Below are 15,138 nucleotides of genomic sequence, written 5' to 3'. Positions count from 1 at the left end.
AAGTGCGGGTGTGATCTAGAAAGATGAGAAACGGATCGCCCAAGGTCGGTATTGAGGTAATGACGGTGCCGATGTTTTGTTCGACGCTCAAGCAAATCTCAACGCAAGCCAAATCCCCTAGGATTTTTAGATTAGCTTGATTATGTCACGAGACCCTAGCAAGATGACCTACAGCTTGGATCGTCACCGCCTGTCCCACAATACACTCTGCAAATAGAAGCGCCGGCAGTGCTACAAATTTGTCAGCTGCAAATTCAGATTTCTGGTCATTCAACCCCCCCCCCCAAGTGAATGGTTCCGCTTACCCATAGGCTAAAATGGCGATCGTCAGGACTCCCCACTTCTCCCTCAAACGAGTTTGGAGGTTGAGTAAGAAGATCAAGGGGAGACTGGCAGTCAGGAAATTGATGACGATATCGAAGACTGTGGTTGGTGAGCAAAACCCCCGAAAAAGTATCTTCGACTCCCCATGACTTACTACCGAAGACTTTCTGAATCATGCCCCGTGTTTCCTTCGGGATGCAGCGAGCATGAAGAGATTCATCCCACAGACCCTGAATTGGCATGCACTGGAAGCACAAGACGAAAAATGAGGCGGTCGAGATGATAAGGAAGAAGGCCATGAGCATGTAGATTGCTCGAGCGTGCAGCTGTTTCGTGTGTCCAACCGGGGGCATTCGGAGAACCAGGAGACACGAAGAAAGTCGAACAAGCAGTGTCCCGAGGATCTGAAGCATTCCGGTTATCGTTGTCCACATGATGGTTGCTGAGAGTTGATGAGGAGTCAGAGTCGCTGCATGATGCCCAAATCGATTGTCAACTTGGATGACGCTGATGATGGCCTGTGCAACTCCGAAGACCTGGAATCGACATCAGCAAACACCTTTCCTTTACACCATTTCTTGATAAGACCTACAGTGGCCGCCAGTATCGTATGGTCGTCCCATCCCGGGATATTCAGCGAGATACATCGGCCATGAAGTCTCAACCCGACGGCAATAAGCGCCAAAGCCAGGGTAAGCCATTCGACAATGAGTAAGCTGGGCCCACGGTTCTCATCTGTTGGCGATCCGGGAAACATTGCTTACTTCTTCGTATCCTCGGGGGACGAGGGAATTGATATACGAAGAGAATTTCTTAGATGGTGGACTGCGGTCGAATACGTAGATTGAATTGTATAGAATGTGGGGGCCGTTTGGGCAAATTTCTCAAGTGAGGCGAAGTCCTCGGTCCATGGCTTGCTCGGGAAACCTACGTATCTCCAGACGTTGGTTGATGGATGATTGGTGATTGATAGCCAGCCACTTCCGTCCTTGCACTCACAGTCACATGTAAAGTCTTATGAAGCGGAGTCGGAGAGCAGACAAGCAGGTGATGTTGAAGATTTAGACGCCTGGATGTGCGTCACGGATACTTTGCAGGGAGTAGGAGCTGCCCACTTGCTCCATGGGTCACTAACCACAATCGGACCAGGCTGTGTCCCTTTGGCCACTAGTCATACTTTTGGAAAGCAAGTGAGCCGCCCGTGTTGCCGCTAAATTCTGCGTTTGATTTGGGATGGACGGTAATAATGTTATAGGTTGTGTTTGTGCCACATTCGTGGACACTGCTGCGATAGTTGGGAGCTCACGACCGAGGTCTAAAGAAGCAAGTGAAGCGATAAGCGTACATTTGAGTCTTTGTTTGGGGGGGGGGAAGAAATGAGAGTGCGAGGATGGCACAGTTGGCAAAAAACAAAGATGGGGCAAAATAATAATCATGATGGGTGGGAGGTTTAGTGCGCGTTGAACCTTAAGGCCAACCCTTAAATTGAGAGGCGGCAGGCCTAGCCTCAGTCATTACAGGGGTTGCACAGACCACTCCCGGGCACGATGGTTGAAGAGGCCACGAGGTTCCTAGGGGTCATGAGCCAAACAAATATGAGCCATGACCCTTAAAAATGAGGGTGCATTAGCCGCAGCCCCCGGGTCTCCCGGGCTGCGAAACGTCCGTTTCGCCGATCGCCCATGGGGTTGATCAATGTCCTTTTGGCTGTCCCCGGGGTGTCCTTCAAAAGGTTTAGGGCTTCACCGGACCCCTCGGCCTGGTCGCAATGCCCGAACGGACTTGACTCTCACATAGAATCATGACATACCGAACGCAAGTCCAGGGATTTCCCTCCTCCAAAGAAAGGAGGAGGATGGAATACCTATCGAATTGTGGCAAATTGGAAAAGAGCAAGTAAAGGCGACACAATGTAGCAACCGTGATGGTATAACAGAAGTAACGAACCTTAAAGGTTGACATCTGCATGGAGATCTACAGTCCAGTCGCAACTCAGAGACTCACTCACGAACCTTAGCAAGTATCACCCAAACCCCTAATGACTATGGACTAGGTTAATATGGACCCCACTACTCCAACGCCTCTATCGATGACTGCATATATGTTTCGATTTACGATGATCATGACGATGATGTGAGCCTGTGAGGAAAGAGGAGTAGGGACCGTCCATTGTTGAACCTCGGCAGTACTCGGTGAGCCTCGTGAGGCTGAAACAGACACCATGAAACAAAACCTTTTGAACCCAGAACATGATTTCTGGCTTAGTCCGACACGCTAGCATCGACCAGCTACGGCACAGCCAGAGGGGCATTCCTCTAGCCACCCAAATCCTCTCATCTGCGGCCTGAACACGAGATTGTGCGAACCTTCCGTCCCACTCCCAAGGGACAAAGATTGCATTGGCCGCGTGTGCAGGTGTGTTGCAACGTTGATGAGTAGTGCGAACCAATCGATCTGGAGATACCGTCACATTCGCAAACACATCCATGCCACATCGCTGGCTTTCAGCCTATGATTGACGCTGGAGCAACCGTGAGACTTGAACCGCCGATCCCTCCGTGGGTAGACACCTTCACATGACTCTGATCGAGTCTAGGAAATTGATGAAAATACATGCTTTGTAATCATGAATGTTTCTCTCTCGTTCAATTCGCCACGCTTTTGCACAATATTGCGCCAGTTGACATGCCCTGCATATTTTCGCTACAGTCGCTACAGCGATACGGAACAGCTGGCGTTACCTGTCCCCGGGCACGGATTCCGCCCCCAAGATCACGATAATGGTAGGAGGCTGTGGCCTCTATTCTCGAAGTAGAATACTCACTACACCTCTCCCTCAGTTCCGAAAGCCCGTGTTCTTTGGTGTAATAACATAGAAGTAATTTGCCTATTCCGTAAGGTGGTGGTGGCTTGTGCTGTGGAATCTTCGTGTTGCTTCTATTTTGCCAATCCTTATTTTCTATTTTCAGCTTTACACTCAGAAAACTTGTGCCGACCTCCAAGCATCGCGTCGACCGAGTATGGAGTCGGGCGGACTTTCGCGGATTCGACACACCTCCACTGGTAGGGAAAGTGCCGTGCTAGACTTCAACTTAACATGCAGGGCACGGTTAAGGTGCAAGGCTACCGAGGGGAAATCCCTCAAGGCATCGTCATTTTCGCTTCTTTGCCACATGGTTGACCCCCCATCATGAGTATCTTATTGTCAAGGCCGCATGGAGGTTCTATCAGGGCTCTCTGTACAGAGTCATGGAGGTTGCCTGGGCCCGGAGGGTGCACGCCTTTTGCCAACTTGTAACGTTAATAGGCGGGCCCAAGTCTGCTGCTGCCTAAATGCCAGTCATTCCAACCAATGTGAGCAGCTTCTGCTACCATTCACGAATGTGGCGATGCAATGTTATTATGTCCTAGCCGAATGCTGAACAAATTGAAGGCCAATCTTCGGCCACTGCGACCTTCACCCAAGACATGGGTCGCCCTCTGTTTTACGTGAGTGCCGAAAGTTTTGGCAATTGTGTGTCGTAAATAGCGGAGGATCCGTAGAGTGTCTTCCTTCTACCCGTTTCTTTCTCGTCGACTACGGACGGAAAATGCCGATGTTTCCCACCAATGTTGTAATCTAAAGATACAGCAAGAAACGGTCTCTCCGCTGCCCAGAACCATTTTAATGCACGTCGAAAGTGACTCACCCTCCTTCGGAATGAAGTCCACTTCCTCCGGGAACGTCTCTGCCTTTTTCCAAACCCAAGTGAGCTGGTAAAGTCCCAGAAGATCCAACAGACACCGGGGTCAGACTCCACTTGTTTCAGAGAACGAACCACCTCTCGATGACGAGTTCAAGCCCACCTTGACCGCAGCCTCTACACGACGAATTGCAAGGGATCCTGCCTCCATCTACCAATCGCGTAGAATCGACCAAAGCCTCACCCTCTTCGTCGAAGTTCTGGCTAGACTTGCAATTGGTACCTCATTTGGTATAGCACGCAACATATTCGTATCTCGTACGGTTGTAGCTGTAACATTAGTACGCACACTCTTCCCCCCTCAATGTGTAGTTTAGCGAAATGGAGGACCTTGAACGCGTTCAGATGTGCACAGCTGTCAAGACCACTTCTTGGTCGACGAAGAAACCCACCACCGCCACAGGCTGTCGTTGACTGTTCACATCAAGGATCTCTGATCCAGGGAAGGGACGTCTCAAGGCATGCAGCTGAACCTAGCACGGCGTGTCCTTGACCTTCACGTCAAGTGTCTCTCATCCAGAGAAGCAATGTCGCACGGCGTACCGCCGAACCAAGTTCGAGAAAGTGCATCTGTATCTAAGATATCCTGAAATCTGCTGCCATCTTGCAGAGTCGGACGGGACTCGGTGTATGTCCTGTGTTATATGTCATGCGTGTTAAAGCGTTCATGCTAGTCACTAACCCGGTGCTTATCAACAGGGCAAGACTCCTCATCACACACGTCAAGCACGACGGACGGATGACTTCGGCCTGCTGCCCTTCCACCCGTGGCAGTTCGGCCACCACCAGAGACATCTATCTTCAAATATTTTGCCCAGTTGAGCGGCAATTGGACTGTCGGGCACTGAGGCAGCACAATATTTTGTACCCTGCATATTACACGGTCCTGTTGACCCGCAATCCTTTTCCCCGCGATCTGAATTGAACCATGAGCACTCCGTGAGACTGTGGGTAAGATGAATACATCCTTGCCGGCAAGGTAGAGACACGCTATGACTGCAATCCAGAGATGGGATGGCTTCTACTACTACTGAAGACGATCAAGGGGCTCACTGATATTTTGACTGAATGACAGCCTGTTACGCATCAGATACCAATCAACTCATCAGCTCCTTTATCTATATCTATAAGAAACAATGGTGGCCTGGCCAAACAGACCTCCCAGGTTCTGGACATACGTACTCATATGATTCCAATACATCCTTCTCCCCAAAATGCTCTCCACATCACAACTCTCTTCCGGATGCTATATATCACTCCAAACATTTAGCTTCCAGTAAAGCATTCATGTTGAAGTAAATGCTTGCATCAGATCTCCTATTTCGAACCTCTACTACAGTCAGACAGACCAACTCCTTCGGCTATCTGGTATTAAAGACCCGCAACGCCAGCAACAGCGATAGATATGATTCGGAGCAGCCTCCTTGCCATGGCGCTTCGATGATACCTGCGACTGGTGGGTGTCAGATAGGGAGACGGACCGAAGTAGCAGCTCCTCGACCGCAGATATCCCCGCCTGTCCCGCGCATCTCAGACACGCCTCTCAGACCAACGGAAACAGACATCCCTAGACCGCTGCGTTCGCGATGAAGTATCAGCGAGTATCATCTCCGATGCAGTCTCTGCTGTGATGCTACAAGATGCCCTTCATCGCAGGCAGCCGTCCATTGAGGACTCGACGAGTGAAACAGCCAGCAAGGGTCGTTGCGCAAGCCGAGTACTAGCACAAAGCCAGTAATCCCCCCAGCCTGGTCGGGACCCCAAAACGCACTCCGAGTCGCCCGCCACCATCCAAGAAGACACATGCGGCAGACCAACCCCAACGGCGCCTTCTCTCTCTCGCCGTACGTTGAGACCCTTCCATTCCGCTCTCGTGCGCCGTTGCCTTTGGATGAAACTGCCTCGAGAGCTCATACCACCGCGCTGAAGCTTGGACTTCGGTCCGCTGGATGGGTGCGATTTGCTTCGCTTGTTTCTCGTCGGTGCTAATTCCCAATCAACAATAGTCCTGAAAGAAATACAGTACAATACGATGCATTGCTAACCCCGTTGTTGGTAACACATATCTATCGAATCAATAAACACGAGTCTTTCAAGATCGACACGAGCCTCATGCCAGCCTGAAGGTCTCAGTAGTCGGCACAATTCTAAAAAAGCCAACCACCAATACTCGGCCCCGCAGGCCAAGTTCCCACTATGTGTGAAAAAGTCGACATCAAAGTCGCAAGCGATTCCCGCAAGAGAAAGTGGGCGCGATGAAAAGCGCATCGGAGCGACGATAGGAACAACCATGCTACAGCAGACAACAGCAAACAGACAGTTCTAGAGCCATCGCATCAACCCACTCGTTCTGTACATGCAGTCTCCACTACCGACAGCGGGCCAGTGAAACTTCTCAGCGAGGCACAACGGTGATGATGTAGAATGTATGTAGATTCAGTAATAGGGCCATCAGCCATTATGTAGTTGATGGAGAACAAAGCACTACTATCTATGGCTAACTACATAAAAGGAATAATGATGGAATATGTATGGAAGGATGTAAAAAGAACGCATGCATAGAAGGAACTAAACACGCTGATATTTTCTCTGTCTAGTGATATTCAAATAGCTCTATTCCAACACCAAAATCATATCCTCGGGATCGCTCTAAAGGGGTTTTTTTTTTGATATTCACACTCCTCCTTAACTCCCTCAATCCAATGATATCCATTCAGGATCCTCCGAATCGTTCAAACCGTCCTAAATATCCTCGTATACTTATTCTTTATAGGGTCGTTCTTTAGAATAAATAAGTAGTTGTTTTAAAGTGATATAGATACCTACCGTGTAGGGCTTAATAGGCGGCTTATTATAAAATATATCGAGTAATTAACTTCGTTTAGAATGTATTGGCGTCTGGTATGGGCATCGGACACAAGCATCAGGCATCTCTAGCACTGGCTTCTAGTACTGGCTTCTAACACTGGCTTCTAACATTCTATTGAAAAAATCCTCCCCTAACGGCCTTATTTGGTGTTGTAGGGTATATCGAGTGATTGACTTCGTTTGGGATGTACTAGCGTCTGGTACGGGCATCGGACACAGGCATCGGGCATCTATGGCACTGGCTTCTGGTACTGGCTTCTAACACTGGCTTCTGACATCCTGTTGAAAAAATCCTCCCCTAACGGCCTTGTTGTAAATCTATTGTCTTTGTGAATCCTTCCTTCTGTTCGAAATGAATGAAATAGATCTTGCAAGTTTGTGGTTCGTCAGGCCCAAAGGCACAACGGTGATGATGTAGAATGCATGTAGATTCAGTAGTGAGGCCATCAGCCATTATGTAGCTGATGGAGAACAAAGCACTGCTATCTATGGCTAGCTACATGAAAGGAACAATGATGGAATATGCATGGAAGGATATAGAAGGGACGCATGCATAGAACATGAAGGAACTAGACACGCTGACACTCCCCCTGTCTAGTGACATCCAAATAGCTCTATTCCAACGCCAAAATCATGTATCATTCTAGTGCTCTGGTCCAGGGTCCTCCGAATCGCTCTGATTGTTCGCTCTGGTTTTTTTTTTGGTGTTCACACTCCTCCTTAACTCCCCCAGTCCAATGACATCCGTTTAGGATCCTCCGAATCGTTCAGACCGTCCTAGGTATCCTCGTGTACTTATTCTTTGTGGGGTCGTTCTTTGGGGCTTGATGGGCGGCTTGCTGTAGGGTATATCGAGTAACTAATTCGACTTCGAAGTGTACGGGCTTCTGATACTGGCATCGGGCACGGGCATCTTATTGGCTCTGGCACTGGCATCTGACACTGGCATCTAACATCTTTCTAAACTGTCGAGTCCTCCCCTAACTGCCTTGTCGAATACCTCCGTAGAGGGCTTTATGGACTTCGTTTGGGATATACTGGCGTCTGATACAGGCATCGGACACAGGCATCAGACATCTCTGGCACTGGCTTCTGGTACTGGCTTCTAACACTGGCTTCTGACATCCTATTGAAAAAATCCTCCCCTAATGGCCTTGTTGTCGGCTTATTATAGGGTATATCAAGTAATTGACTTCGTTTGGGATATACTGGCGTCTGGTACAGGCATCGGACACAGGCATCAAGCATCTCTAGCACTAGCTTCTAATACTGGCTTCTGACACTGGCTTCTAACATCCTATTGAAAAAAATCCTCCCCTAACGACCTTCGTAAATAAGTTTATGGTTCATCAGGCCCAATAAAGGGGACGATAGTGAGATTTAATACGATATCAATCTATCATCGACATCAACCCAGACTCATAACCTCTCAGCGAGACACAACGATAATAATATAGAATACATGTAGATTCAGTGATAGGGCCATCAACCATTATGTAGTTGATGGAGAACAAAGCACTGCTATCTATAACTAGCTACATGAAAGGAACAATGATGGAATTGCATGGAAGGATGTAGGAAGGACGCATGCATAGAAGGAACTAGACACGCTGACAAAACTTCCTAGGCGCGGATAGATCCACGAGTGCGTCGGTGAGAGACCTAACTTAGTCGTGTGAGATCGAAAATAGTCGATTGATCATGGCCACGCTCTCCATACATACCTTATTTATCATCTGTGTTTTTCGGCATTTGCTCACGTGCCAACTCTCCTCCATGCTGAGACGTTGATTGCTTCTCAAACACTCGTATCGCTCAATCTGAACCAGACCCAAGGCACGTCCAGCCGTAGTCCCATCCATCCCGGCGACATCTACAGGCGCAGAACCAGGTCACGAATAGAGAAGAACACTCGACATCTCCTCATCGGACCCGGAACCAGAGAAACCCTGCAGACCCCTTTGAGTAGGTGAAAATGAGGCGAATCGGAGTACTCAGTGACTGCTCATCACAGTGGGGACTGTGGTCTCACGGTGATGCCGAATGTTCATGTCGTACGTGTCTAATATCACGAGCTATACAGTATGTCCATCTGTCCCACACCAGCAGATAGGCCCTTTCTCCGATCTCATCTCTTCCAGCGCCACAGCACTCTTCCGTCCCACCCTCCTCCCAATCACACCGGTACGCAGCCATTGTTCTCACTCAGTCCAGGTCTAGAAGACGCCGCAGAGGCATGGGAAAGTTTCTCAGCGCTGGGGTATAAGGATACGCCTGTTCGGGCCTCCGTGTGGCTGCTATCCGCGGCGTTGAGACCGGCCAATCATTGTTTACATCCTCTACATGCACTATATGTGTGTTAATATACAATGTGTGTTTCTCGGATAGGATTGAGACAACTGACAGGTAAATGTTTCCGAAACTTCGTTCACTGTTTTCCACGCTAGACGCCAGATGCGCGAAATCGTCGCCATTGAAATATAAAATGGGGTTTCCCACAACAGTGTAACAGTACGCAGTATCCGATCCGAAGGAGTCTCCCCGACCTTTTTGAGACCTTTGATCGAATGTGAAAGCTTCCACTGAGAGAGCACTCACTTGCTTCTGTGTGAAAAAAACATATCAAACCGGGAGCCCAACAATCCGTACTTGACCACGGATCCATTCCCAAGAAAGATTTCGTCCAAACCATTCTCTGTCTCCAAAGACCACCCAAAGGCCCAACGCTCTCTTCACCACAAAAACTCCCCTTATGTACGGCCGCTACTCTCTTGCAAAGCCCAAGTCGCCAGAGGCGGCCTTAGAGAAGGTCACCACAGAAAACACCGGATATCATGGCAACGGTGTGCGAAGCCTTGCAGGATAAGCGACTGACCAAGAGGAAAGGCTGGTTTCGTACAGCGCACGTCACCGTCAACCCACGCCACGCCTTCCGACGAGTCCGCTCCTCCACATCCGCAATCGGGCTGCCCGCCTGAACCTGATGAGCTGACATCCCGTAGCGCAAACAAACAGACCGAAGAGCGCATCTCCGTCGCCGATCCAGCCCGCGAATGCCATCGATCTCGGCGCACGCACGCTGGTAGGACACGGTCGGCCGGATCCGACACCACCGCGAGCCATCTTCGACCCCGTCACCGCGTTCCTGTGCAACAGAACCCATGTTTCCACAAGTAGAGGTTCCACGGTAGTTGCGGACGCCGGGTAAGCTTGAATCGATGACAGAGGGGGAGGAGGGAATTGTGGATTCGAATGAGCATCAACAAGCACCCGCGACTCCGTTAGATGCAATTCCAAGCTTCTGTGTTTGACAGGTCATCCAATGACCGAGATCGACGATTGTAAGATCAAGCTAACAGACCGGCATTCCACAACGCAGCGCTGTGTAGCTGGCGTTTCGAAAGCTCCTCTATCGCCAAGCACAAGCGCGTCGCGCCGGACTCGCGTCAATGCTGCTATGAGAGAGAGAGAGAGAGAGAGATCCATGCGTCTAGTGTGGCGAATGCTGCCATGGTCTTTGTCGATTCAAGACATTGACCACTCAAACATGGATTTATCCACTTCGCCATCTGCCCATCCGATCATAGCACCAATTCCCTCAGCGGCGACATGCAATATCGTCTCCCAAGGCAAACACCTCCCTCGCTTCAAGGCACTGGCCGTCGGTACGCGGTCTCGGGTCGATGTCGGCAACTGTGCAAACAACATGGGGCATATCGGTACCTTTTATGCGAGCTGGATGGATAGTAAACGTCGCGCATATGGGCACACCGACGGGAGAGCAGGCGAGTTGGGGTACAGTGCAAGGGAAAGTACCGGACCGGGTGTTTGGGAGGCTTGTTACAGCATGGATTGGGTAATCAGGAATGATACCCTATCATTGCGACCTGCACATTGAGAAACTTTCATGTACATGTCTTAGCTCGTCCAGTCTGAAAGGAAGCCCAGAGCTTGAAAATGCAGTGGGAAAGACTTATACCCCCGCCAAAGATTATGGTCGATCCTTCTTTTAAGACTACCGTATTTGCTAATATCTATATAACCAAGCGACACACTCCGCGCATCGTGGTTTCCTCCGTCATCCTTTGAGTCAAAGCATGGCGCAAGTCCTGATAGTGTGCCAAGCCAAGAAAGAAAAACGATCCCCACTGGTGCGCGTCCAGTAAAGGCTACTGATAGGCCATTCATGCTCAGGCAAAAGTGTCTTTAAATTGAATTCTCTTCGATTGAGTTCTCTTCGATTGAGTTCTCTTCGATTGGATCCTCTTCGATTGAGTTCTCTGCGATAAGAATTGATCGATCGATCCTCCGCCCAAACGTAACAAGGCGGAATCAAGATGATCTTGCGGGCGCAAAACCTTGGAGATAACGCTGATCAATGCCCCGAGCGATGCAGCTGCGTGTACAACAGTAAAACGGCCCGTTCGCCAATATTCCCTGGTGCATATGCGACAGCCAACGATGCGGGGTGCGTCATGCAGGCACGTTGTCTGAGAATCTAACACTTTTAAGCGCTGGCGCTATTTAGACCTCATACGTGCTAGGTACAAGTGTGGGTATCGAGCCAGAAGAAGTTGGGGTTGAATCGTAAAGGCAGTTCAGTCAGAGTAGTCTGTGTCGCAGATTTCCTGCTTCTCTGACTTTGGTTTGATTATTCCTTCCTTACGAAGCCGAGCTCCGTAATCAAACGAACATTTTAGTAAATGGAAAGCCTCTTTTCCGTTTCGCCCTCTTCACGAGAACATAAACACCCATGTCTCGTAGCCCTAATCCTGGGTGGACGTCATGGAGCACGAAAGCCGTGTCGATCTTGAAGGCTACTATAGGAGCAAGTAGTATTTTGCACTCAAGGAGGGAGATGCACTTCACGAATTCAACAGTCCTCGGCATCCGAGACCCGCTGCCATTTGAGGGGATACCCAACGCTCGGCGTCAGATGCCGGAGGCCCGGCGCCATCCAATTGTGATTGTCTCGGACTCGAATGTGGGGTTGATCTGGATATCGACAGCGTATGTACACGGCGTCAAAGACGGGAAGGGGAAGCCGAAAATGCAGCTTATGGAGTCGCCTGAGCCGAGTCTTCGGGAACCGCTTGAGCACCCTGGAGGACATGACATCTCCCTTGACCTGGGCATGTGCTGTGAACCTGTAAGGTGGCCATAATGATTCACGGGGCTGCGGCGCACACTGAATTGTGAGGTTGAAACCGCGCAGAGACTTGTACTCATCACGTAAGGCTGTTTGGGATCTTGGTATTGTCGCTCGAGCAGTGCACCGAGCTGGATCAGACACACCCGTTACATGGTTCCTTCGGGCTTGTTAGCAATAAGTTGGGATCGTTCAAGGTTCAAATTCCCGTGCCAATATCCATCCCACGCATTGAAATGCCCGATGAAGGATCAATTGTCCGTCATTCAAACTCTCCACCTTCAAGCCACATAGCTTTAATCTCCATGCGGGCAAATGTTAGGGCAAGTCAGCCGAGAAATCGCTTCCAAACCTGTACAGCTTTGAGGCTAGATCCTCCATGCGCTCCAGATAATTGCGACACCATTGCAGCGGGTCGCATTTCGCGTGTTCCTAGATGCCCCATTTTCCTTCCATTCGAGATTTTCTCTCCACCAATGAATTGTCAGCAACGGTCAGACTCTTGCTCGAATTGACTGGTCCATGGTACTTAAAGCACACGGACCTGGGCGCTGAAGGCGATGCAATCATAGTGTCTCGAGTCGGGAATGACGCCTATATACTCTAGCCACTCAGCACAGCTAATGCAGCCAAGGCTCATGCTCGGCACATTTTCCAGGTCATCGAAAAAGGAAGACGAATGCCATTCTAGGGACCGGAAGTAAGGCCGCAAGGTAGCAGCCCCTAATTCATGCCATTCAGACGTTTTCCCGGTTTTCTGACAGTCAGTGCTCTGCTGGAAAAAGGACATGCGATGTGCATGACGGTACGATGCGAAAAAAATTCTTCGCAAATATATGGCTCTGTTATGGACTGCTTCCAAAACTTGTTGATGAACAGGGCTGTGCTTGAAAGGAGGCTTGCTGATGTTGTCCTTCAAGTATCCACCGCAATCTTAAACATGGAACACAGTATCTTATATGAGACGGAGTTTTTCAAATATTGGGATCGTTATTTCCATCTCAACAAAGACTGAAGTTGGTATGACGACCTTCCTATAAGCGTTAGTTGATTTTCTTATGATAAAGAGACGATGGACATCTTTCACAATACCTTAGCCCTCTTCTTATATTCACTCATTTGCCTTCTTCCCTTAGTCACACTCTCAACGGCAAGGCCAAAGGCCGAGCCACCCAGTGGATACTTTTCAATCCCTAAACCACCACAATTGCAAGACGTACGGGACCCTCGCAACCATGGACAGGATACACGAGCGCTCTTCTCAAGAGCCAGAGCAAGTCTATTCGAGAAGCGCACACCTCCTAGTTTCACCACTCCATTCAGTATTAAGATGAGAATGATGACCTTCACAACCGTTGGTCTTATAACGCCAGTCGCCAGCGCCGCCAGAGCCCTCGAGGACTTTTACAGCTCCATCGCTATCAAGGCTGCCGGAGCTTGGCAAGCAGAACCTCAAACGGACAATTTCGCCATCCAAGAAGGAAATTTTTACTTGGCGTTCTCCTGCATTGGCGACTCAATCCCCTGGAGTTTCGTCCACAGCATCGCGGAGAAGCTGTGGGAGTGCGCTTGCTTGGGAATGACAGAATTGTTCGATGTGATTTACATGGATGATTCCGGACAGATTGCAGTGAGCATTTCATTGAGACTCGTAGACGGCGGTTCATCGAGTTCCAGCACAGATTTCAGAGAGGGTAGCGTGCCGAGCGTGACATCGCCGTAAGACTATGTTTGACTGGGGGCGCGAGGTGTGACGGATGTCTTTGAGTGTGGCAGCTGTTCATGCTAAAAAAGTGTATGAGAATCGAAGCTTTGCTTGAGTGTATCTCGGCGTTGCCTCCGCGATGACTGCGAAAGTTCTGTAATGAGGCGGGTTCTATTCTTCGTTCGCATTCATAGGAACTCTAAGGACTAGACCTCAGGGTCTTGGACTTTATCGTAGACGTTCGTGATGTGTAGTGAGAAAAAGTGTCATCGATCTGCCAGCCGAGCCAAGCCTATCAACTTATCGCAATTCTCCGTTCCTGCGTGCAGCGCTTTGACCATCTGCATGCCACAACGAGGCGGGGGAACTAGCCTGCCGAGGGTCTGAGCGGCGGTTTATGATAGTCTTCTTGCCTTCATCGGCCACGATTGAAACCGGGACCAAAAGTAGAACTCGTAACCCTTAGCCGGTGAGTGGTGGGGCACGGCAAAAGAGCTGCATGGCCTGCATGTTTCAGTGGTCAGGGTCACGCCTTGCATGCTGCTAGCGCTGCAGGACCCGTGCCAGAGATTTTACAATCTCCTCTTGTGAGACCTTGTAGATATGCCCAACAATCATCCACTGTCCCGCAAGCTGCCAGCAAATGTTCCAGGACCACCTCTTACTCTTCATCATGACACCCACACATTTGGTCCTATGGGTTCACATGTACTGCACAGTCTCCGTATCCCACCAGCCCTCTGTCAGTTTCATGAACGAGCTCGGATTGCATGTGAAATGCAGTGTATAATCCGAAAGGAGGGTTGGATCTGAAAGTTCCGCGTCACCCCACGCGGTAACGATATCGGGATAGATGGTGGTGTCGAACTGATTGGTCAGCTGGAAAGTCCCCGATTTATTTCATTCATGGTCAGCGTCACTATTGGGGTCGAGTGATAAACGGAGGGCAACACTGACGGTGCGTTCAAAACCAAAGGTCAGACTTGTGTGGGAGTAGTGGAGAAAGCCCGAACGGATTAGAGCAGTCACTGCTTCGGTGTCCTCGCCACCTTCAGATAGAATCCCAGGGAATAGAGTTGGAAGCAGGCCAAACCAATTTACCGTTCGACCATTTTGGCGGGACAAAGCGCGACGAGCACACCCGGCTGTTGGAATTATCGGAATTAGCATTGGATCTGGATCGTGAGCCTAGAGACAGGAGACCACTCTTGCAACGTGCTCACTGTGAGACAAGACTTAGAGTATGCCTAACAGCATAGATGGCGTCTTCCAATTCCACGCTGATATCTTCCTCATATGGATCACAGGTGGAACTTAAGACGAACGCATGAGAGCAGCGTATCAGAGTC

The sequence above is a fragment of the Letharia lupina genome, assembly GCF_014066315.1.
Source record: "Letharia lupina isolate WasteWater1 chromosome Unknown contig_3, whole genome shotgun sequence".
NCBI lineage: Eukaryota > Fungi > Ascomycota > Lecanoromycetes > Lecanorales > Parmeliaceae > Letharia > Letharia lupina.
The sequence above is the reverse complement of the archived record's forward strand: the minus strand, read 5'-3'. Positions refer to the sequence as shown.